Source organism: Colias croceus, chromosome 19 (assembly GCF_905220415.1).
Source record: "Colias croceus chromosome 19, ilColCroc2.1".
NCBI lineage: Eukaryota > Metazoa > Arthropoda > Insecta > Lepidoptera > Pieridae > Colias > Colias croceus.
This window is the reverse complement of record NC_059555.1, coordinates 9,748,874-9,771,966: the sequence shown is the minus strand read 5'-3', so window position 1 is coordinate 9,771,966 and position 23,093 is coordinate 9,748,874. Positions and strand designations below refer to the sequence as shown.

At 33.6% G+C, this 23,093-nt stretch overlaps 1 protein-coding gene across 3 annotated transcripts in view; it reads right to left on the bottom strand.

The window, feature by feature from the left end:
• Positions 1–21,027, bottom strand: part of LOC123700075 — a 42,886-nt gene extending 21,859 nt beyond the window's left edge. For 2 of the 3 annotated variants that reach the window (XM_045647189.1, XM_045647190.1), the window contains exon 1: positions 20,870–21,027. The gene's annotated coding sequence lies outside the window, so the exon portion shown is untranslated. Of the gene's footprint in view, positions 1–13,040; positions 13,217–20,869 lie in introns of those variants that run through there. The other variant, XM_045647188.1, reaches the window with a different exon arrangement.
• Between the last annotated feature and the right edge of the window lie 2,066 nt (positions 21,028–23,093).

The following is a 23,093-nucleotide window of genomic DNA, read 5'->3' as shown; positions in this document are numbered from 1 at the left end:
ATAAGTTGGGAAAGAGATTCTACATACGCAGATTGGTAAAGACAAAATGGGCAAGCAGCAATCTAAAGAAGTCGAAAAAGAAGAAGTATTTATAACACAGAGCGGACAGAACAACTACGCACCAAACAACATCGCACCCTGGGAAAAATCAGAAACTATGTTCAATTTGACCGTGGTAATAGCAGTAATTTGTGGAATAATATTGGCGTATTCTGTTTACAAGAAGATGCACAAGCGACTTACAAAGAAGATACAGCGGCAAGCTACGGAAATAGTTTTGAAGTCACGTCGCGCCTCGGTTTAAAGGGATATAAAAAGTAAAACACAACTTGAAAACCCAGTTCAAAAGTGGCAATTAGTGTGTGCAGTGACTCGCAGTATACTTGTAAGTGGCAATTTTTCCTTTCCCTCTAATCTATTTTTATTTAATCACGTTTATCCTTTATGTAGAAATATAATTTAGATATTAGTTAAACTTATGTTTTAAAAAAAATAATATATATAAATATATAATAATAAACATAAATGTCTAATATAATATTACAAAAATATTTAAATGATTTGCTAGAAATTAAGCAATATTTAGTTAAGTTTGGAATTAAACGTCTTAAAAGTGAAACAGCATTCGAAAAATACGAAGTAGCTAAACAAATATACAAGGAGTATAAAAACTATATACAAGTGGTAGAAATTAAAGTAGAAGAATTAAGTGTAACATTAGAAATAGATAGTCTTTTTGATAAAATCAAAAATCTTATGACAATCATGTCGACAAAACCAGAATTTGAATTAAAAACGGCAGTTTCTCTGTTGCCCGTAATGGACGACACAGAAAATGTCACTCTGCAGTTAATAGATGCTATTGAATTATATGTGACAATGATTTCAAAAGAAAGTATTACAAATCTTATTCAATTTGTTTGCAAGACACGGTTGTCACGAAACGCGAAATTAAGATTAAAAGATACCTATAGTAGCGTAGAAGAAATGGTTAGTGACATGAAAAAGCACCTCCTAACTACTAAGTCAGATATCGCTTTGCAGAAAAAACTATTAAATTGTTATCAAGGAAATCGGTCGATAGATAAATTTGGAACAGAGCTCGAGCAACTGTTTGTTAACCTTACCATCTCACAATCAAAAGGAAATTCAGACACGTTCAGTATTCTGAAATCCATAAATGAAAAACAGGCAATACATAAATTCGCCGATGGTCTACGGAATGACAGATTGAAAACTGTTATAGCTGCACGAAATTACAATTCGTTAAAGGACGCTATTCAAGGCGCAAAGGATGAGGAAGTAACGATGACTTCTCCATCATCTGACCAAGTATTCTTTGCAAAAGGAAGACCCTATCATCGGGGACTCCAAGGATCTAGACACTGTGGAAAATCATATTCCTATACTAATTCAAGGTCACCAAAAACACAATTTAAGAATACATTCACCAACTATTCATGTGGTAGGAATCAAGGGAATTTTCAAAGAGGTCGAGGTAAAACAAACGGAAGGAATAAATCAAATACCCGTAGTACTCAACCATATACTCATAAAAACAGAAACCAGCATCAGCAGGTAAATTTGGCCCAAAGTTCGCAAAACGAAGAGGACGAAGATGAGCAAAGCTCGATACCGAAGTGGTTTTTTCGACAATAATGAATTCGTATTAAGTTATAACAACATGAATTCAGTAAAATTTTATATAAATCATAAAAAACTAAATTTTCTATTAGACACTGGAGCATCCTTATCTATAATTAAAGATATTGCTATACAACACACTAAACACAAAGTTACCCAAAAAACAACACAAATTAAGGGCATTGGTGGAAAAATAACCTCAGACAGATATACAAAATTAACATTGAAATGTAAAAATGAAAAATTTGAACATAAATTTCATATATTTAAAACATTACCATTAAACATTGACGGTATACTCGGGCAAGACTTTTTGTCGAGATACAAATCATTACTAAATTTTGAAAACCAAACATTAACGCTTCAAACAGATTCAAAGTATACAACAATACCAATAGACATGTTTTCAACAGAAGATATAAACACAACAAGCATAAAACTGCCACCCAGATGTGAAAAAATAATTAATATAAAAACGAACCATACTAGCAACTGTGTAATAACTTCAAAAGAGGTGTGTGATGGAGTATTCATAGCTAATACTTTGAATAAAGCCAGAAATGGAAAAATATCGATACATATTATGAATACTAGGGAAACAGAAGTAGTTTTACATTATTTCACACCCGAAATAATACCTTTAGACGAGTTTGAATGCTTTACATTTGAAGAAGTAACAAACAATGGAGAAAGAGTTAAAAGGTTATTCGATTTACTGAAACTAGAAAACATGAACACAGAAGAACAGAAAAGTATTGCAAGTATATGTGCTAAGTTTGCAGATATATTCCACTTGTCGGGTGATCGACTGAACACTTGCAATTTATACGAACAGAAAATACACTTAAAAGAAAATACCAATCCAGTTTACTCTAAACCTTACAGACTACCTCATTCACAGAAAGCGGAAATTAGTAAACAAATACAGGAAATGATAGACAACGATATTATCGAGGAATCAACTTCAGAATGGTCCAGCCCATTACTGATAGTGCCTAAGAAAATAGGAGCAAATGGTGAAAAGAAATGGAGAGTTGTACTAGATTACAGAAAACTAAATGATTGTATCAAAGACGATAAGTTCCCATTGCCAAATATTACCGAAATATTGGACTCTTTATCAGGAGCTATGTATTTTAGTCACTTAGATCTCAATCAGGGCTATTATCAAATGAAATTAGATGCAGAAAGCCGAAAATATACAGCATTTGTAGCTGATAAACATTATCAAATGAAACGTTTACCAATGGGTCTAAAAACAAGCCCTAGCGCATTCAGTAGAGCGATGACAATTGCATTATCAGGATTAAATTATGAAAAATGCATAGTCTACCTGGATGATATTATTGTGATGGGAAGAAATTTAAATCAGCATAATAAAAATCTTATTCATGTATTCTCACGTTTAAGAAAAGTAAATATGAAATTAAACCCATTAAAATGTAATGCCACCAAAAACATAAATGTAAAAATTGGAGCCGAGTTCAATCGTTGACTTAATTTGCCAAAAAAGAAATGAGATCTAATTAATGTGTGCCAAGTTCTGCAGACAGTCCAGAATTTTATTTACAAAGATGTATTAAGTTCTTAGGTTGACTGAAAACTCAATTGTTTTATTTTCCCTTAGAGAACAATGTTTATTCCAAAATATAACTTTTTTTAATTTGAATAATATAATTATTTTCACAAAGCAAACAACTAATGACCTATTGAACCCCATAATTTGATGAGGCTAGTTTTTAGAACCTCACAAAATATAAACAGTATGTAAAACTAGCCTCATCAAATTATGGGGTTCAATAGGTCATTAGTTGTTTGCTTTGTGAAAATAATTATATTATTCAAATTAAAAAAGTTATATTTTGAAATAAACATTGTTCTCTAAGGGAAAATAAAACAATTGAGTTTTCAGTCAACCTAAGAACTTAATACATCTTTGTAAATAAAATTCTGGACTGTCTGCAGAACTTGGCACACATTAATTAGATCTCATTTCTTTTTTGGCAAATTAAGTCAACGATTGAACTCGGCTCCAATTTTTACATTTATGTTTTTGGTGGCATATCATTACTTTTTGTACAGAAAATTACTCTGCAAATTTGATTTACTTTATGAATATAATACTTTTTATACACGATTTTGTTTTTATATATTTTTTCTTGCGGTTTCTTTGTATTATTTTCTATATTTTCTTGTATGTTATGAATGTCAGCGCACATTGCCCCGTCATTATCTGCAATTTTTTAAACTCGTTTTTTGTTTAAAAGATTACATGATTTTCTAAACATCCAGCGTGAATTTGTACACATAAGTACTATTACAAAGATGCAAAGATCGTTGTAGAAGAATCGTCGCCTTACTCCATGACGTTACGGTATTGCCATGACGCGTTTTTGAAATTTTACTCTAAACGCGCCTAAAGATGCTTCACTTATATTAATATTACGCAAATAAAATCATTCCGACCTTCGACGAAGCCTTCTTCCATTACACTGAAATTAAAACTAAACTAAACACTCATAAATAAAGAATAAATAAATGTGAATATGTAAAATTATATATTATTGTTACCTGTATGAGCAATATTTTTATTACAATTTTCTTTTATTTTACGTTTAATAACAGTTTTGAATAAAGAAATCATGCAATCGAAGTAATCCGCCCTAGCGATACTAGCGCGAGTGAGTGTGATGTCAGAGGCGCATCGAATCTACAGATGTTTCGCGCTAAAATATGTAAACTTCAATAATCTATATCTCAGTCATTTATTGATGGATTTCAAAATTTTTTTCGGCCACTGACTAGTTTTGATCTATTTTTTAAGACTAGTAAGGTGAATATAATATTTTCTATTTTTATAAACTTTTCCATTTTTCCATACAAACAAAATTAATGTCATTGAAAAAAAAATTAAATACAGATAAATTCAGTATTTTCTGATTTTTTCCTTTGTATACTCACTATTACCTAGTTGATTACAAAATTTGAACTTTCTAGGTCATCTGGAAGTGGGTTAGGTTTTGTATATATGTCTATAAGTCAGTCAGTCTTAAAAATTGCGATTTTTGGATATTAATATCTACGCAACTGTTTAATCTGTATTTATGAAATTTAAGGTTCTTGTTTATCTTGAGGTCCTCTTGATATGTACCAAATTTGGTTTATTTAACTTAAATAGTTTTCGAGTTATAAGGGGGTGAAAAGTGGCTCGAAATGGTTCGTGTAAATATACACACGGCTGCTGCTCGCCAGTTCTCTTCGCTTGAACTCGGCTTGACACGCTGCCGCGTGTCTAGATTTTTTGAAAAAAGATCTTTTGTACCTAGGTCACATCGTTACACCAGAAGGTATAAGACCAGATCCAGAAAAGATTAAAGTCATGCAAAATTATCCAACTCCTAAAAACGCAGATGAAGTCAAAAGGTTTGTTGCGTTTGCCAATTATTATAGAAAGTTCATACCAAATTTTGCAAACATTACAGCAAGTTTAAATAATTTAACCAGAAAAAATGTTAACTTCAATTGGACTACAGATTGTCAAAATTCTTTTGAAACTTTAAAACATACACTATGTAACCCGCCTTTATTGCAATATCCAAATTTTGAAGAAAGTAATGAGTTCATTATTCATACAGACGCTTCAGGGTTAGCGATTGGAGCTGTTTTATCAAATCAAGACAAAAGACCAGTAGCATATTATGCCAGTCGTACTTTAAACAAAGCTGAAAGAAACTATCCTGTGATAGAAAAGGAACTTTTAGCAATTGTATGGGCTATCAAATATTTTCGACCTTACATTTATGGAAGAAAGTTCAAAATTTGTACAGATCATAGACCATTGATATACTTATTCAACATGAAAGACCCATCGAGTCGACTTACCAAATTCAGGCTATGTTTAGAAGAATACGATTTTGTAATAGAATACACGCGAGGAAAAGATAATGTCGCTGCAGACGCTTTATCTCGTATAGTATTAACAACGGACGACCTAAAGTCTATTAATAATAAAGTCAATTGCCTCATGGTTATGACTAGAAAACAAAGAAAAATGATGGATGAAATGGAAAATAAGAAGAAGGATAACGATGAAAAAGCTGACGATTGGACTGATCACCCAAGAGTCGTAGAAATACTTAAACGGACAAAAAATTCGATAGAATTCAATTTGGAGACTAACGAATATACGAAGAACGAGACATGTTCAGAAAATGTCCATAGTAAAGAAAAAACATTTATGTATACACCTTCAAGGAATATGGTTACAATGAATCCTAATTCTAGATCATGGTTGAAACGAGCTTTCGCAGTGAGAGAATTAGAACAATTCTGTAACAAAGAAAATATTCAAGAATTATGCATAATAAAAAATGAAAGAAATGAAAAATTAATAAAAGAGCTAGCTCAGGAAGTAAAAAATATAAATAAGTGGCAAGGACCACGGATATGCATATTAAAAGGTGTAGTAAAAATAGAAAATATGGATGACAAAAAGGTCATACTAAATGATTTTCATATATTACCAAGCAGTGGACATGCTGGTATAAGAAGAATGACGAATAACATAAAGAAACGTTACTACTGGACAAATATGGACAATGACATATATAACTTTGTGAATAAGTGTGAGCAATGTCAAAAGCAGAAATTTCATAAGCAAGTGAAGCAACCTATGTGCATTACTAGCACTGCATCTTCAGCTTTTGAAAAAATATTTCTTGATACAGTTGGTCCAATAACACGAGATGTTAATGGAAATGCCTATATACTAACACTACAATGTGAGTTGACGAAATACGTGGAAGCATACCCAATACCAAATAAGGAAACAGACACAGTAGCTCGTGCTTTCGTTGATAATTTAAGAAAGAAAGAAAGAAAGAAAATAAATTCTTCTTTCTTTCTTTCTTTCTATTTTATTTTACGTTACGGTATTCCACAGACGATTGCAACTGACAGAGGTACTGAGTTCATTTCAGCAACTATGAAAGATGTTTGTAGATTGTTAGAAGTAAAGCAAATACAATCAACAGCATATCACCACGAAAGTATTGGTTCTTTAGAAAATTCGCACAAAACATTGGGAGCGTTTCTAAGGATTCAAACTAACAACCAAACTCAAAATTGGAGCTCTTGGTTACAATATTGGTGTTTTGGATATAATACAACGGTTCATAGTGAAACACAATATACACCTTATGAACTTGTATTTGGTAAATTGTGTGGTATACCAAGTAATCTTGTAAATAAAATTGATCCAATTTACAATTTTGATAACTACCCTATTGAGTTAAGATACAGGCTACAAAAATCCCAGCAAGAAGCAAGAGAAAATTTAATACAGTCCAAATTACGTAGAAAAATCAATTATGATAAAACAACAAATTCAATTAACTATAAAGAGGGAGATCTATTACTTGTTAAAAAAGAAAATAGAGAAAAGTTGGATCAAGTTTATATGGGACCATACAAAGTAATAAGTGATATGAATTTCAATGTAAAAATATTACAAAAGGGTAAAGAAAATATAGTTCATAAAAATAGAACAATACCGTATCATATATAAAAAAAATGTATTAGATATTTTTTTAAAAAAAAAGGAGAGAGATGTAATGTAGGTATTAGGTGTGTACTTATACCTATATATAAATACAATGTGACTCCTATCAGATATCACTAAGGAATTTAGGTCACACGTGTCTTTAAAAACTATAAAGAATATTATATTTAATTATTTTAATTGTTACTGAAATATCATATTATTTCTCCTTAATTAGTAACTAGAGATAGTAATCCGACGCCTGTAATCGGATAGATATTTAGTTTAAGTACCTATTTACATTTTATTATAAAAAGGGGTAATTTCACTAATAAAATTCAGTGTATAACCAACCATCATTCGTTTTATTTCTCTCCACGCACACCACACATCACAATGCGTCGTTGATGCTAATGTCATAAGATAACGGCACATGATAGGACACTTTAAAATGAATCAGGTTGTAAACTTTTCAGGATAACAAGTATAATAAAGTAGCAGCTAGTAGTAGTAAGCTCATGTTTATTGTGGAAAACATTTCACCGACCAAAAGCTACGTTGTACATATTAAGTAATATGTGCAACTACTACGAGAATGTAATTATTAGACTGCAGTGTAAACAGATATCATTTTCAATTTATTTTTTTTTTGTTCTACAATTTTTTACACCAATTCATTATATTAATTAAATCGTCGTAGATACTAAGTCACCGTCGCGTCAGCGAGGGAACCAAAAGCTTCTTGGAATCGGCAATGACAACAACGAATCACGTGATATTGATATACAAATTATAATGCACTGTACACATGGACATTGTGTCCGTGTGTTTGTGTTGGTCGTTCAGCTTACGAGGCGAGCAGCCGCGGCTGTATGAGTGTATAATTATCCGCAGAAACTTTCTTGTTTGTTCTCTGCGGAATCGTTACTAGATGTACACAGTACAGCCTCATTGTAACCAAATGAATTACGTAAGGAGCAGATAGCGACGTTAGAAGAGCTGCAGAGCGATTAACGGTCGCACGCGTGTCGTATACATAATTAAACAGTTTAATTGACGCGAGCACAGGCTAGCGTGTAGTTACGTCTAGAGGAAGGTAGTGTTTAAACTTTCTCGTCTTTATATCAAACAATTATATGTGTTTTGTACAATATTTGCATTGATAGCGACGGCACAATGTTGTGTGCGTCCCTGATAGCTTTTGCCGCGCCTATATACCTACTCTTTACCACGGAACATATAACTTTATATGTTCTGTGGTCTTTACTTTGCTTTTTCTTTATTTAAGTCTAACGACATACGCCATACCATATACACTAATAATAATGCCATCAATATAATATTATTAGAATTAAAGATCGTATATATTTAACAAAATGCGTGCTTTATATTCTTTGCACAATAATAATTATTATAATCATTGATTTTCAAAAGCGTAGGTAATTAATAACTTCAAAAATATATTATGTTTATTTCAATACTCTAGAAAGATAAGCACTCCATCTATTTTATTCAAGACCACCTCCAGCTTCTGCGATACGGGAGATTTGCGGGTATGATTGTATTATAGTTGTCTATGAATCACACTGGTTGTAAATACGAGCTTTATAATGTAACATTGAAGTAAGAGACGTAACAATACGATAAGATTAGCTAATTATAGTTTGTCGCTCGTTATCAGCTTATCGAGATCTATTAATTTACATGTTTTTGAGGGGCCTGCATTGTATAAGGTAATTCCAGATGTGATAATAATTGTAACAATAATTAAGAATTGTCAAACTGCTCGTTGCAAAGTGGTCTAAAAATAAAGATCTTTATATAAAATTCTTAATAATACACGTATCGTGGTATTATTCAAACGTGCAAAAATAAAATGGAACACAAAAATAAAGGGCGCGATCGGTGACACCGGCGCGGGCGCACAGAATTAGACTCAGTTGTATAAACAGATATTTTCATTATATTATTTATAACATTCGAATTATTTCTAATCATGTCAGTATCTTTAAATTTGCGAGCCAATAACTTTGTAAGTTCTAGTGCACGATAAAGAGACGTAACATCTTGCGGGTATTTGCTGCAAATACAACATCGATAAATAATTAATTACTTGTGAGGTGAGTTTTATAAAAAGTCTATATCAATTCATGTTAAAATAAAGAGCGTTAATTGAATAGGTAATGACGAAACAGCCGATATATTGTCAGCTTGAATGAGCAAGTAGTACTGCACGCGTGGCTACGTACGGTCCAGCTAGATCATATTGCACGGAGATCACTTGATGCAAGCTGCAAGGGAATGGCGCAGTTTACAGAACAAACAGAAGAGTTTCATATTACACAGGTTATGAAATCATACTAGTAGGTATTATAAATACGAAGTTTATTTGTTACTGCTTCACGCAAAAACTGCTGAACCAAAATTATTTTTATGAAATTTGGCTGCACACAGAGGGTAACTTGGATTAACACATTTGAATGTTTTACATGAATATTATGTTGTGTATGAAATGATTTTTCAGAATTTTTTATAATTATAGACCTAGGTACATGTGTGTATCTCAGTAACTTTTTTTTTTACTTTAAAAAAATGTTTAGAAATGGTTTAGAAAATTATGCACTTATACCGTGAAATTTATTGGATCAAATAAATGTTCAGATAATTTATTTATTTATATTTTAGGAGAATCTACAGCTGTATTCTTAAAAAGTAGTCACATAATATAATAATCACAATAAGCCATTTACAGATTCTCACGACTAGAATAACACTAATATGTAACAGATTCAAATGTAAGCGATTACGCACACGAATCAAATGCCTTCCAATTTACTAATACTATTGTTATACTAATTAAATTACATACATATTAACTCGACCACCAAACTGACGAAAGAACTCATTTGCTAACTGACGCTTACTGGAGTAAGGACTGCTGCAGAATAAGTCAAAATCGAACTGTTTTGATAGCTTGTTAAAGTTAGAGCTGGTTAGAGCAGAATAAACGAGTTTTGACGATAGTTAGTGCTGACTGCGGAAGTAAAGATATATAGTTAGGAGTATATTTACGAGATAGAATTGAGGGTGTGTATAGAGAAATTTTGGCTAGTAGATCTGGGCAGTCTATTTTGTTGGATGTAATACCTAAAAGTAATAAGATATCAGCAATCTCCCGGCGATTTGTAAGAGGTAGGAAATGAAATTTGCTGCAGACCTCAAAATAATCCTCAGATTTGTACGGGACATGTAATCGGTAACATAGGAATTTCAAAAACTTCATCTGTATTCGTTCTATTCTAGTTATATATTTATCGTATCTCGGATTCCATATTGGCGACGCATATTCTAAGATGCTGCGTACGTAAGCACAAAATAGAATTTTAAACGTTTTCGCCTTTTTGAAATCAGACGAAATTCTCATTATAAAGCCTAAAGCTTTAGAAGCTTTAGCTAGAATACAATCGATATGTTTATCAAACATGAGTTTTGGGTCATGTATTACTCCTAAATCCCTTATGTCAGGGCTAGTTCCAAGATCTTGATTTTTTATTCGATAGTTGAAATGTAGTGTTTGTTTTTTACGACTAAATGAGACAACTGTGCATTTACTAGGATTGAGATCTAATTTATTTTGAGAACAATAGAAGTCTAGATTATTAAGGTCCTCTTGAAGCATAGCAGCATCAGCAGAAGAATCAATAGTCCTAAATATCTTCATGTCATCAGCAAAGCAAAGAAGATTTGAGTATGTGAGGCAACTTGGGATATCGTTTGTGAATACGCAAAACAGAAGAGGACCTAAAAGGGAGCCCTGAGGTACTCCACTTGGTATTACAACCCAACTTGATATGTAGTTACTTATTACAACTGCTTGAGATCTATTGTTGATATACGAAGAAAACCATCTTAGTAAGTTACCTCTAATGCCCATAATGTATAATTTATGCAAGAGAATCTTGTGATCTATGCGGTCAAAACATTTACTGTAATCCGTGTAGATTACATCAACCTGATGGCCTGTCTCCATAGCATCAGTAATATAATCATTCAGAAGCACCAGGTTTGTCACGGTTGATCGACCTTTCAAAAATCCATGCTGACAACTCATGAAAGTGTTTTTAAATACTGCATAAACCTGGTCGTATACTATTCTTTCGAAGACTTTGGCTATGATACACAATTTAGGTATGGGTCTGTAATTGACAACTTCTAACGTAGAACCTTTTTTGTGGATAGGTGTAACGAATGCCCTTTTCCACATTGAGGGGAATTCCATAACAGTAAGTGATTTCTTAAATAAATACGTTAGTGGAATGGCTATTGAATCAGCACATTTTATAAGAAGCAGTGGACTGACTTCATCAGGACCTGCAGATTTTGAAGGATCTAGTTGGGATAATGCCTTTTTTATCGTTTTCAAGTCAATATTAATCGAACAAAGGTCAAAATTTGATTCAAAATTACTAAGTTCCAATTCAGATACATAATTTGATAAGTTTGTGTCAGTTTTATCTAGGAATGTACCTAGTATAAAAACATTCTGAGAATGCATTACAAATATTGTTACTAGATGTGAATAGATTGTTATTATATTTAATATTGCTAGGTAAGCCTTTAGATTTCGATCTACATTACATACCTAGTGAAATTTAATCGATTCTACTCGCATTCGCTAATTAACTTACTTAATTGCGATTAGTATTATTTACTAAAACTATGCTTTCCGTAACAAACTGAAAATTCTAGAAGGCATAGAGTATTAGATATCAACCGAACGGCAAAGGCAATCATTAAGCATATAATAATGGGGTTTTATGTGTTCTTATAGGTAATGTAGATAACATCAACGAATACGATACGACATTCGTTATTGGTGCTAACTTGAAACTTCAAAATAAGAACCGCGCTGAAAACGTTACACATTTAGCCAATAAAGGAAATTACATATTAAGCTGATCATCATAATTATACTCTAGAACTAACTATCAAGTTATCAACGTGGTGTGTGTAACTAATTTGCTGCCATAAAAACAACGTTGTTACAGCAAGAAGGCTTGATACCGAGACACCTCATTCAAATAAACAGTTTCCGACGAGATTGTGTTATCTGTATTTGTTCCGTTTCACTGATTTTCTGTTTAGAGACAAATATTATAATTATATAACAATAAAAACCACGCTTATATCTAGTGTAAATAACTCACTAATAATTGCGTTGTATTATTTAGTAAATAATTCACGTGAGATTTAAAAGAACTACAAGCATTTCGCAATTGTGCAGAAAATCTATGTTAATAAACTTCGCAAAAAATATAACCATCATAGTTACTAGTAACGCGGAAATAAAATGCTAGTTTCGTAAAGTACATAAAAATATTAATATTATGTATGAAATGACGATTTTAACGGAAATCAATAAACAATTTATTAAGCCAATTTCTATTGTATAACAATAATTGCAAGTTGTTTTCACAAAGAATGCCTACACGCATTAAATTTGAAATTCACGGTTTAAAGAGTAAAAACCACAAAGTATAGAACTATGTCCGAATTATTGCGCGAACATATTCTACCAATTTAAATCTATACCTATTTTGGGTTTGAAAGTTTCAAATAAATTATTAATTGACATTTTAGAAGAAAATATAGTTACTATCATATTTTTTATAAAAAACTAGAAAGTTTTAAAACTTTCATGAACTTGAATTTAAATTCAAGTTCAAAAATCAAAGTTCAAACGCTCGAACTTAAATTAAAGCAGCTTAGAACTTACATACGAAAGTAACGCATATCAACACAAAACTAGTTATTCTAAACTTTAGATCTAAACGAACACGATTCAAAAAGTTCTTACATGAAAAAGGCTGCTGAACATATCACTTAATGTCAGTGTCACTGTCACAAAATCCCGGTTACTGTCAAGTGTGGTCTATGGCCTGGGCCGTGATCTGTGAGGAGACAGGCGACAGCACTGATGACTGAGCGCGTGTGGTGCGCGGGAGGCGGTCGGTCGCGGACTGGCGCTGCGCCTCGTCGCCACGTTGCGGTCGCTCTGCACTATCAATGCTTATCCTGATCTGATAACGGCTACAACATCGCTTTAGATCACCACTATCGATAGATAGCCGCTAATTAACTATTTGTAATTATTGAGAGCCCGGCTATTGCGTGTGATGATGTCATGTACAAGGAAATACATGAAGTTAAAAAAATTTAAAAATTGTAACCGTTATCACCACAGGATGTGCCGATTGCGCTGGTAACCTTTGAAACTATCCAAATACATATTATATACTTAAGGCAAATATTTTTTAATTCAGAAGATAGTAAATAAATATTGGAGCAGGTCTAAATAAGGTGCCGTATAGGTCGCCAGATGCCTCTCAAGATAGACTAAATTTACTATAAGAGAGACTTATTCGGATTTGTTTGACTTATTAACAAGTAAATAGAAGTAGGGAAGCGAGATCGTGAAAGGTCCCGGAAGATTGGCACAAAGTCGGTCGTTGACCCACGAGCTAGAGTAGGGCCCGCGAAAGGTCACCCAGGATCAGAGAAAGTACGGAACTAGGTGCGTCGTGAAACGCAAATTGATATAATATTGGCTGGAAACGCAAACGATAGACGATAATGACTCAACCGTGGGATGCCGCAGTTGCAAGTCACCAAGATTTATATGAATTAACACCACCAAGCATTTGTAGAATATTATTTTTAATTCATAGAAGACTAAAATCAATAGTAGGGTAAACGCAGGTATTAACGACCCCTCTAAGGCAATTTCAAAATCAACCATATTTTTTAAGTATACTGGCTCTTCTAAAGATTTATAATTTCATTTTATATGCTAGTGTTATGTATAAAAAATGTATTTATTGAAGCAAATACATTCTAATACAGGATTATCTTGTAAAAAATAATTTACAATGTGACTAAGTCGATTATTGCTATTACCGACCCATAAAAACGGCTGTGAAGCTATTAACGATTTTTATGCAGCTATTCCCGATCGTATGTGAGAGGAAGCCTTTTTCCAGCAATGGAATGTATAGAAGCTAGTGATGATGATGATTACCGATCTTAATAAAATGAAATAAAAATGCAAATATATTCGTATTTTTTTATTGTAGTTATTTTTAATAAAACAAATGAGTACTTTTTAGTAATGAACTAAATAATTATAAACTTTTAAATTAATCAACATAATACTATTAATATATGTACATATATTAAATTAAGGATTTCAAACTCTAGGATATTTCGTTATGCTATTTGATTGATTGCTTCGGCGAGTTGTGTTTTACTGAATACTTTTCGCCGCTTTTGTGGCTCCATATTTCTGGAAAAAATATACCTAATTATATGTTTTATGTTAATTTAACCTAAAAAAATATAATTTTTAATAGGCACCTATTATGTCATAAAAGTAATAAAAATATATTTGCACGCTCAATTACGAGCAGAATGTTTAAGGATCAATATTATCTGTATATACAAACATCTTTATTCTACATTCTGCAAATAAAGCAATTTGAATTTGAATTTGTAGATGAGAAACTAAACATATAATATTCGATCGGTAATAGCTTCCTATAGTTGCTATTGCCGACCCACATGGGTCGGTATTAAAGTATGTAAGTATAAACCTAAATTGTATTACCGACCCATAAAAAAATGGTTATTTTAATTCATTTGACCATCAGACTATAAAATAGATTATAATTGATTAATGTCATACAAAATATGAACAAATGCATATTGTTTAAACAAAAAAAAAAACAATGATTTACTACTGTAACTATTCGATAGGGATCCTCGAAAATATCATAACTTTGTATAAATTGACAACGCTAAAAGACACAACACTAGACAAAAAAGTTTAGTCGCTAATAGATTTTTATGAAGACTCATAGCTTAGATTTAAACTGGTCCATAAAACCACTTGTGTTAGTGTGATATAATAACATAAAAGAAAATAAAACAAAAAGTTACGTTGCTGCCATTGCCGACTTACGGGTCGTTGATACCTGCCGCGACTTAAACTGGTGAAGCTAACACCGTCCCATTTTAATTTTAAGTTTTATCGTTTCAAATTACTTTTTATTAATAAAATGTTGTAAGAAATGAAAAGTTGACACTTAAATGCATTGACATTTAGTAATATAAATTAAAGTATAGATGTAATTTGTTTGTAAATGTCTTAAAAAGATACTCACAGTACTTACCCGAAGGAACAACGGAACAGTACGACACGCCCTGCTTCCACGCTACCCCGCAGCAACTTACGCATTTTAACTCTTTTTTGCTCAGTTACTCACTCTAACGTTAAAGTATACGATGCTCAAGTAATACATTCGTGTATAACTTTGCCTACCTATAGCTAGAATAGTTCTGGAAACGTTTAAATTTCGAATTACTTTTATAGGTCGGTAATACCTTCAGATTTTCGATGGGTCGTTGATAGCTGCGTTTACCTTACCCTGCTCCAGCGTATCAAGTGACATAATTAAAATTATAGCAGAAACTGAAAAAACATACATCACGTCACAGGACATCCTTTGAGTGATAACAGCTTTCATCGTCGCGTATCTACACGGCTACAACTACTAAACTTTACGAAGCATATGTACAATCCTGTGACGTCATATAAGCATAATGAAGACGTGCAGTCGTCATCTAACGCGCGAGATATGAGATAACATTTATTATCGTGGTTTGTTGAATGATAAATCAGATTGTGTTGAAGGTTCAATGTCACGTGTTAATTAAATGACAACAGTCATTGTATCTCAGACGGCACTTACTGTCACTTTTGTTGAGGAAGTATTGCCTAATGCTTGGCCTAATGCAACAGATTGATCGCAGACATCAGATGCAGCTGTCAGGCAAATCTGCGTGACTGATGAAGTGTTATGATTGGTTGCCAGTGCAAACAGACGTATGTGCAAACCCGGATTGTGAATGCTCATTTACTGTGAAGAGGGTAAAGGTGTAAAGAAAATCTTTGATCTGTTTAGAATGTAAACAGGAGAGGACTTATAAGTTCCTACCTTAAACCACTCACATTTTAAATCAATTATTTACCCAAGCCTAGAACACTAATTTGTGAAAGGATAATAGGTGAAAGCGCTGTATCAATTTTAATTGGACAGGCTGTAAGATTTATCCACTTCCAAGTGTTTTAAATTTTAATGAATAATTCCGTGAAGTAGGTAAATGCGTTAGTGTGTGGTGTGGAGTTTAGTGCTGAGTGCGGGTCACCGCGGAACATCTCGGTTACACAACCGCTCTCTCTCTCTGTATGATGCGATGAGATGGTGACTTATAACAAACGCTGTGCTGGCGAAATCTCTGCGATATCAGCGAATCTTGACATATCTCTCAAGTATTCTCTATTGTTCTGACATTTACAGTTTTCCTTTTGTTTAAAATTTTGTCGACACAAGAAAATTTGATTGTCTCGGAAGTCGAAAAGATAGTTCTAAGTTGTTCAAAGAAGATAGAATTAAATCAATTTACGTCTATTATATTTAATGCTAGGGGTTCATAGATTATTTAATATGACGAGGCGGTTTCCTATAATGGTCTTAGTACTGACTTGATCAGAAAGTTCCAAGTGATTGTTTTGCAAATGAATCTAATCAATTATTAAAACAATAGCACACATGCCATATTCACAAATAACATTTTCACAATTTGCATCGGGTTAGGAAGCGAATGCCATTCGACATATTTGTAAGGTCAGCGACAGGTCAAGCGTGAGTCGCGCTTCTTCGATTATGCAACATTATATTTAGCAAAAGTACGTGTTGTAGTTAAGGTTGTAGTCATACAGCTATCACAATATCAATTTGTATCAAACTTTAATAACCCTGATAGATTATATTTAATATTCAAATAAATTTCAAAACATAGGTACCGACACTAACATTCTATATAAAAATTTAAATAATTGTCTTACGTACGATACTTAATATTTTTTTTTTTTATTGACGATAGGGAAGAGCAAGAGCTTGACCACAATCTCGCCTGATGTTAAGCTGAGATGACGTGGTCTAAGATGGTACGCGCTTCCCTAGAAGGTACCTGTTCACTCTACGCTTGAAGAACCCCATATTGTACTCGTCGGGGAACAAAATATATTCGGAGAAAAAAAGAATTGATGAAACGTTTAAAACGAATTCATTTTTAACATTAAAATAACATGAATTGAATCGAATTAGAAACTCAAGTATTTAAATAGTGAAAAGATATTAATTATATCGACAATATATTGACAAAAACATTACTTTTATAACATTTATACGTAATTATTATGACAAAGAGAAATACATAATTTGTACAAAGACGAAGTGAAATGATTTAAAAGCATCCGCGCGGTGCGCGCGCCGACTTTCAGAATACATTCATTATAGAGGTAATATCTGAGTATCCAACACGATTCATATTTCATACTCTTTGCTGGAAAACTTATCTGTACAGAGTCACGATTTGCAAGCTACACTTGCTCTTACAAATAAAAAACCCATATCATTATTATTAACAAGAAACTGGACAATTTAAATTGGTAAATGTCATGTCCAAAGATTTTTTTGGTTTGATTGGATTAAAATATTCCATTAGGTACCTACGTGGTAGGAAGACCAAAAACAAAATCAAGCAATCATAGCTTCAAAATAGATTTAAATATAATTGATAGGCCAATATGCCATTATGTGCGAATTAATTTTAAATCAAAACCTGAACCGAGAACGGGCTCGTTTAGAACCCAATCTGCTCAGCCTAACGAGTCTTTAGCGTCCATAAAATATTTTATGCATAATACGATCTAATTGCAGATTATGATATGATATTTTAGCAGTCTCTTTAATATCCTTTAGTTTTATTATGCTTTACTTGAATAATGTTTAGATTTATAATATGATGGAAACTGTAGATGAAGCTATAATTAGTTGTTTGTTAAAGATTCATCGCGATAATTAACTAGGTATTTACCTATATTGCTGAATATTGAAGATTTGATAAATACGCTAATATCGAGTGTACTTTTACTTAATTACGCACTTTTTATCAAACCTTTATTAGCATCACCCGCATACGGCGTAGCTGCGACATTTACATGTAAGCGATAGTGAAATTTTTTTGGTGCTCACAAACATTTTTTTTCTCAAATAGTAGTTTTTGACGCAGAAGGTTAATAATCTACTCAACTAACTACTTAACAAAAATGCTGTAAAATAAATCTATGGTACTTAGTTACCTAATAATTTCAGTAAACTTACTTATAAGTATTTCGAATTAATTTATTTAATTTTTTTTTTCTTTATACATGATAGGCAGGCGTTTGACCACTATCCCGCCTGATGTAAAGCGGTGATGTGATCTATGAAGGAGCACGCCTGCCTAGAAGAAGCCTATTCACTCTAGATTAAGGGGTATAAAAATATACCATCTAAATCGACTCATTTCTACTCGACGAGCTGCAAATCTTATAAAGAGAAACTGCTTATTACTGGGTAAAATATACATTATGTCAGCTCTACCTCGGACCGCCTCTGGTCCACAAAGCTATCTACCATCGGGAACTGTTCTCCGTACACTTAGTTATTTCCTAATATGACAGATAACCACTTATCCCACTATACAATGTGATTGTTTTGCCTGCGATTAGCATCGAATCTTACACTATTGTAACAGTTTTTAGGGCCTTACTTCCATCATTAATGCTTATGGAATCAGAATGAACAGATCTTGCGAGTTTTAATAATCTCAAGAAAAGGTACTTTCAATGGATTTACTATCACCTGTAAAAGTTTACATGTTCTCTACGTTTATAGTAGTTGCTTGAAGTGACGGTAACTGCCTATTCAGTCATTGTTTTATAATATTACGTGTCATTACAGTCATATTATTCTAACATACTTACAATGACTTAAAACTTTATATAAATATCACAAGTCGTCCTCGTCTACGTGTACATTGTTATCTTGTGTATCAAATGACTAAATGTATCGTCCCAGCGATCAATTTACACTTCATACGTTGTTTGATCAATAACCTATTATTGATCAAATTTGATACCAGTTCAGTGGTTTAACCCTAGAATACTAAACATCGCCTGACAGGCCGCGTGCGGTCAGTTTTTTCCGATTATTTCAAGTACGCGTCCGCAAAGCATATTGTGCTTTCACGCCAATTCGGTATTCTCCGAGCCGCAGTAGCCAACGCAAGCGGGCCAGGCTCGGATGCTTTGTTTACGAAATATAAGGCACTCAGTCGCTTGGGAGGCGATCATTAGTATTTACGGTAAGTTTAATTTTTGGTAACTATTTTTTGTTTTGCGATTTTTTTTGCATGTAGCTATGTTATAACTTTCGAAATGTTTATTTTATTTTTAGATGGATCTCAACGACGAACAAATAGCCGATTTTTTACTAAATGAGAACTCTGACAGTGAAACTGAGGACCACCTGGAAATGGATCCTTATGACTATGACGATGCGTGGCAGATCCTTCTTTCGTCGAATTTCGACGGGAAAAAGACTTAGAAAATATTGTACTAGATGACCAGAACCCCTGAACATATAATTACATAGCCATAACATAACAATAAAAATTACTGCTTGGAACATCGCTCTCCAAACTGCAGTTCCTGTGACAAAAAATATATCTGAGTTCAAATTAGTTTTTAGACAAAACTGTAATGTTGCCATAAGTTTTATTTAGATTTTTAAGAAGTTTATAAACTCAATAGTATAATGATGCCAAAAAAAAATAAGATGTAGAAGATTTTTTTTGTTTTAAGACTGTTCAAAGACTGTTAAATTATAATAAAAAATGTTAATGACTTTAAGGTTTTAGTAAAAAAAATATTTTAAAGAAGAATGGTTCAGTTTAGTTTTTGCAAAGGTAGAGGTTTGCCTATTAATTTAGGTTACCTTTATAAATAAAAATAAGGAAAACTGATATAATTTACATATATTACACAGTTTTATTTAAAAAGTAGCCTCCGGAGCGATCATTAGTATTAAGCTGTAGTAAATTTATATTAGTATTCTAGGGTTAACGTTCGTTCTTATGGGTCTCGTAGCTTGGTGTACCAAGAGTGACTTGAAACAATATTGAGTGCTCAGCGGCAGGCACTTGGCTGGCCCGAATGAAGCTGCAGTGCGATCGAGAGCACTTATCTCGGCCGCGCTCTCGAGAGCCTCGCCGCAGCTTTCAATGCACGCCTCACTTACATCACCGATGCTATCTCTTGTAGCCTAATTCTATTGTGTAACGACTTCGTGTAACAATACCGACTCATATCCTTGTCGAGTTCTCGCAGATTTGATATGGCAAATGCCGACGGGCGGGTGACGCTCGCTTTTGTAAATGCGGTCCTATCGAACACTGAACAAATGGCAAATTTATCTCTAGTCTAATCATTATCAGACACCCATTTCGCAGTTTGCATTCGCTTAATGTTTATTTAAAATCCTATTACTAGTTAATGGTTGTAACGAATAGAAACACTAATAAAATTTTAATATTCATGCGACCGCTACGTGTACGGCTACCGTCCTTTGTTGTCCAGTTCCAACTTCCAAGTGGACAATTGTGAATCGATATGACTAGCGTCCACGACGAGCCGTTCGATGGGACGGGGATCTGCCGTCCTGTAGACGAGTGGGCACTCACCTGGTGGGTTTCTGTCAGAGTTGGGAACAGGTAAGGCGCGCGATCATGCTCGCGCGGTCGTCGACCCGACAGCTAACTGTACAGCAAGCAAGCGAGCACAGCACACACTGACACCACTGACGCGTCTGATTTGCACAGGAGCGCACGGCGAACTGGTTCTCATCGCCAACACTAGTCGCAAGCGCCGCATGCGCCCGCGGCCTTGACCGCCCGCGCCCCGCACCCCGCACCGCGCTCCCCGCGGTCCTGCCCCGCCCCCTGCGCGCTGCAGCACGCACCTCGCAACAGCGTAGAACCAACCCCACCGGCGCAGGCGCATCTTCACACACCCCCTAGTTTTTCATCCTTACCCAGGTAATTTTTAAGTAGAATTAACTCTTCTGCAGACCGCAAGTCCATATATTTATTAAGCCGAGATATAAAATTGAGGAATCCGTTCTCCAAATGTTAATGTTAAAACTGTATTTGTACTTGAATTGAATATATTTATATATAACATTCGATATGCCTAATTGACTTCTTTTGTTGCCATCAGTTTTGTCGTTGTGACGTCTTTAGTGTACTCGTATCAGGTACGTTGCTGAATACGAACGACTTTATTGTTATCTTATATTATAGAAGTTATCTCCTAAAATTCTGGGTAACATAAAATTTATCAAGTTCCAAGAAAGGACAATGTTAACGAGAATTCTTTAGAAAGGCAAAGGACGAAAGGAAACGAGATTGGGCACTTGATAGTAGAGAGATAATAAAAGCTTTACCTCACCGGCAAGGTGAATGACGACACGTTTTCAAAATGGAGAGCGAACTAAGACAATAATAATAATACTATAATAGTTAATATTAATTTTGTGCAGTGCCGAATGCTGGTGGCATTGAGCTAGCGCGGCGAAAGTGTGGGCAGCGGGCAGCGGGACAGGCGCAGTACCGCTCCACCACATGTACCGGCATTAGTTGATAGAAATATGGATCATAGCATTAACTGTTTCTTTTTATTTCGAATTGTACGTCGTACGAGCAAGCACGAACATATTATTGCAACAAGGCGCTTAGCTTGCATTTGTCTTGACCCAAATAGCAACATGTTATATTTTGTTAGTTAATCACCGACGATTATTAAGAGCACCTCGCATGACCCATTACATATTATAGTTTTCGTGTCATACAAGAGTTTTTAAGTGTTATATAATATGTAAATAATTATTTTATTTAATCTATACACAAGAACGGATAGCATGTACATTCTGGTCCTTCGAGTCGGATTTGAACCATTGACCTATGGATAAAGTATTTCAATATCCACAAGATATACGATTTTTCTCTTGCTAAATAATCATCAACTAAAAGCAAAATATACCGTAAATAATAAAAAAACAGACCTGCTATATATTAGTTTTTAGTTGATAATATAATGTTTGCTTCTGATATGTTTTTACATTTCCAGAAAAAAGCCATAAACTCTAGCAGGTAATTCACTAATTATTTTCTTCCTTACAGTAATAACAGATCAGATAAGTTGATAATTTCTCGGTACATTCTACGCTTCAGCCATCAATTAAAGGCAGGGACATTAATTTTGAAACCTGTATCCCAGTAATTGGCCCATTGCTATTTGATGGGCAGATAAAGTTTTTACTCGTCATCTTAACAGTGTAGTTAATAGAGTTGCCTTTCAAGACGGATTTAGTGAGCAATAACTAGGAGCTGGCCGTTGCGAGTTGCGACTTGAACTAGCACAAGCAAGAAAACTGGAAAATTGTTGTACATCATAATAATTAACTATTGAGTTGCACTATTATATTTTAAGAAGGAAAAGAAAGTTGTTAAGGACTAAGAGCTATCGACCGTATCTTCTGGGTTATTGGAATAATTATTATAAATACAAAATATTGGCCGATGAGCAATTCTAGGCAGGTTATAAAAAATGTATGCAATTTTTAAAACCTTTGCTAATTATTGATACATATCAACTTTTAATGATCTACACTATATCAATAAACTATTAATTACCGCTTTAGGTGAGCAATTTCCGGAAAATCTGAATATGTAATTGGAAAGAATACACTTACATTTGCTATAGTTCCACTACTGTCATTAAAGAAATGATAACATCCTCAAATCAAGTTAACCCGAAGCAGGAAATTCCTTGTCTGTACAAGGATTTGCTTTTTATTTCACTTTTTGTGTTTCAACCGCTCGGATGAGAACTGCACACGCGGCGCGC